This window comes from Lactuca serriola, chromosome 5 (genome assembly GCF_051521515.1).
Source record: "Lactuca serriola cultivar US96UC23 chromosome 5, Lser_US96UC23_V15, whole genome shotgun sequence".
Taxonomy (NCBI): Eukaryota; Viridiplantae; Streptophyta; class Magnoliopsida; order Asterales; family Asteraceae; genus Lactuca; species Lactuca serriola.
The window spans coordinates 120,317,793-120,322,240 of record NC_136412.1 but is presented as its reverse complement, the minus strand read 5'-3'; positions in this window follow the sequence as shown (position 1 = coordinate 120,322,240).

Here is a 4,448-nt window from a genome sequence, read left to right as displayed (position 1 = left end):
CTTTCGATAGGCGTCTAATGGAGTCAAAGCAATCAGATACGGAGTCAAGCTCCAAGCGCAACCTTCGACGCAAGTAGTGCTTGTCAAGGACTCAAATTTTGTTATAGCTTAGGACCTCGGCTAAAAGTCTTTAAATTTCTCGAACTTTGTAATCGGAGACCCTTATAGGGGTCAAATTTTCATGATCGTTGTAACAACTTTTATATTAATATAAGTGGCACTATTACTACTATGTTAAGTATTTCGTTCGAACCTTGAATGGTCTTTGGGAACCCAAATACTTGTTTCATACCTTCAGTCTTACAAATAACTTTCATTCTTCTATTTTAAGACTCATACTATCATCTGTTGTTGAACTATAGCGATTTAGTTCATGAGACACATACATTTTCCATTCTATGAAATTCTTATCCTTGTCTTTTCAAACTATAGTTGAAGGATGCCTCCGCGTAGGAATCTAAGGCGAAACAACGGTGAGGAAGCACCTATACCACCACCACCTCCACCACCCCAATTTGATGCTGTAATGTTTCAAGCAGCAGTCACCGCAGCGGTGGCAGCTGCCATGTCACAGATCAATAATTCGAGTGCTAATGGCTCGGGATCTGGCACACACCCATCCAACCATGGCGAGAGTCATGGACCACCTCGAGAATGCACCTATAAGGACTTCACTAATGCCAAGCCCCGGATGTTTGATGGTACTGGTGGTGTGATGGCCCTGAGGCAGTGGATTGAAAGGACGGAGGCAGTCTTTGAAATCTGCTCCTGCCCCGAGCACAGCAAGGTCAAATTTGCAACTTTCACCCTTCTCGATAAAGCTTTAACTTGGTGGAATGGCCACGTTAAAGTACTTACCCTAATCGTGGCAAACTCCATAAGCTGGGAGAGCTTGAAGGCCATGATGATGAGAGAATACTGCCCACGGGGAGAAATTCAAAAGCTTGAACACGAGCTATGGACTCTCGGAATGGTGGGTACCGACATCGCTACTTATACCAACAGATTCTGCGAACTGGCAATCCTTTGTCCAGATATGATTGCTCCCGAGAGCAAGAAAATAGAAAGGTACATCTGGGGACTGACGCCCTAAATGCGATTAAGCGTGTTAGCTTCTAAACCTGACACCTTTGAAAGTGCTAAGGAACTGGCACAATCTCTGATCGACTACGGAGGTCATCAGAACTCAACCACTTTTGCACCAGCACCACAGAAAGGAAACAACAACAACAACAACTACAACAACAGCAGCAACAACAACAACAATGGCAGGAAGAGAGCGTGGATTAAAGGGAAGGGTGGGTCTTCCCAAGAATCCGCAAAGAAACAACTGGTGTCAGTAAATGCTGCCATTGTACCTGCTACAGCCCCTACAAATACCTACCCAACAAAGCCTTATATAGGCAACCTCCCAAAATGCACCAAATGCAATTACCACCACCATGGACCTTGTCGAGATATGCAGTGCACCAACTGCAGCAGGAAAGGGCACACAGCCCGTTTCTGCAAGGAACCCGCAAAGCCGATCACTCAAGTTCCCGGTGCGGGTGTAGGGCAGGCTTGCTACGGTTGTGGCGAGGTGGGCCACTACAAGAGAAACTGTCCTAAGGCAGCAGGCACCGGAGGTGTGGGACGAGTTTTGGCAATAGGCCACGACGAAGCTGTAGCTGACCCAACTATAGTTGCTGGTACGTTCCTTCTCGATAATTCATACGCATGCATATTATTCGATAGTGGAGCGGAGAGAAGCTTCGTGAGTCAAAACTTTATTCATTTACTTAAACCTAAACCTAGCAAGTTAGAAAAATCATTCACTATAGAGATGGCCAATGGAAAAACCGAAAACACAAATTGCATATACATGGGCTGTACGTTAACATTAGACGGCCATTCTTTCCCAATCAATCTCATGCCGGTTCAAATTAAAAGTTTCGACGTTATAGTCGGCATGGATTGGTTGAGTCTTCTTCGCGCCGACATCATGTGCTTTGAGAAAGCAGTCCGTCTTAACCTCCCTAACAACGAAACATTAGTTATCTACAGCGACAAATCTAGTACAAACCTTCGCATCATTTCGTGCATCCAAGCTCGAAAGTGCTTGCGGAAGGATTGTCGAGCATTCCTAGCGCACATCGTTGATACGAGTCAAGAACTGAAGGACATCAAGAGCATCTCGGTAGTACGCGACTTTCCCGATATCTTTCCAGAAGAACTACCAGGATTACCACCGCAACGCCAAGTCGAGTTCAGAATCGACTTAATTCCAGGAGCTACCCCAGTAGCGAAGTCGCCTTATCGTCTTGCACCAGCAGAGATGCAGGAACTTTCCAGTCAACTTAATGAACTCCTTCACAAAGGATTCATAAGACCAAGTTTCTCACCTTGGGGAGCACCGGTCTTGTTTGTAAAGAAGAAAGACGGATCGTTCCGTATGTGCATCGACTACAGAGAGCTGAACAAACTTACTGTCAAGAACCGCTATCCTCTACCCCGTATTGACGACCTATTCGATCAACTTCAAGGGGCGAACTACTTCTCCAAAATAGACCTGCGATCCGGATATCACCAATTACGAGTTCTAGAGGGGGACATTCCAAAGACAGCCTTCCGAACTCGTTATGGACACTACGAATTCGTGGTGATGCCGTTCGGATTAACCAATGCACCAGCAGTATTTATGGACCTAATGAATAGGGTATGCCGCCCTTACTTGGATCAGTTCGTCATCGTCTTTATCGATGATATACTTATCTACTCTCGAAGTGAGGAAGAGCATAGTCAACACCTACGAAAAGTCCTAGAAACACTGCGAACGGAGAAACTCTATGTGAAGTTCTCTAAATGCGAATTTTGGATTCGAAGAGTCGAATTTTTAGGTCACGTTGTTAGCGAGAAAGGTATACACGTGGACCCCTCCAAAATTAAGGCTATTGAGAACTGGTCGGCACCAAAGACACCTACAGAAATTCGTCAATTTCTAGGTCTAGCTGGCTACTATCGCAGATTCATAAAGAACTTTTTGAGCATTGCGAAACCTCTTACTTCATTAACCCAGAAAGGTGTGGCCTTTGACTGGGAAGCGAAACAAGAGAAGGCATTCCAGACACTAAAGCAGGCCTTGTGCACCGCACCGATACTATCCCTCCCCGAAGGGATAGAAGACTTCGTAGTGTATTGCGACGCTTCAAATCAAGGACTTGGTTGTGTTCTTATGCAGAGAGGGAAGGTTATCGCTTATGCCTCCCGACAGCTTAAGACACACGAAGTGAAATATACGACACACGACCTCGAGTTAGGAGCAGTGGTATTTTCCCTGAAGATCTGGAGGCACTACTTATACGGAACAAAGAGTACTATATTCACCGATCACAAGAGCCTTCAACACATTTTCGATCAGAAGGAACTCAACATGCGACAACGACGATGGGTCGAGTTACTGAATGACTACGAATGCGAAATTCGTTATCATCCTGGCAAGGCCAACGTAGTAGCCGACGCCCTCAGTCGAAAGGAATACACTGGTCGGAGGGTCAAATCTCTGACCATGACTATCCATTCCCACCTATCCACACAAATTAAGGAAGCACAAATGGAAGCTTTGCAACCTGAAAATGTGGCGGGTGAATCCCTGCGAGGAATGGAGAAGAATTTAGAAGTCAAGGGTGGCGGAGCCTACTATCTCATGGACCAAATCTGGACCCCAAATCATGGTGGTTTTAGAAACGTAGTCATGACCGAGGCTCACAACTCAAGATATTCCGTTCACCCGGGTTCAGATAAAATGTATCTGGATCTTAAGAAACTGTACTGGTGGCCTAACATGAAAGCAGAAATTGCTACCTTCGTGAGTAAATGTCTTACTTGCGCTAAGGTTAAGGTCGAGTATCAGAAACCGTCAGGACTACTACAACAACCAGAGATACCGGAATGGAAATGGGAGCGGATTACTATGGACTTCATAACCAAGTTACCCAAGACGACAAGTGGACTCGATACCATATGGGTCATTGTCGACAGATTGACCAAATCCGCACATTTCCTACCCATCAAGGAGACTAACAAAATGGAGAAGCTTACAAGAACTTACTTAAGGGAAGTAGTGCGACTGCATGGTGTTCCGATATCTATTATCTCCGATCGAGATAGTAGATTCACTTTAAGATTCTGGCAGTCACTACAAAGTTCCCTGGGAACTAGGCTAGACATGAGTACAACCTACCACCCACAGACAGACGGACAAAGTGAGAGGACAATAAAAACTTTAGAAGACATGCTGAGAGCCTGCGTGATTGACTTTGGAAAGGCATGGGATATTCATTTACCCTTTGTCGAATTTTCATACAACAATAGTTATCATACAAGCATAAAGGCTGCTCCGTTTGAAGCCCTCTATGGTCGAAAGTGCAGATCCCCTCTGTGCTGGACTGAAGTTGGCGATACCCAGTTAG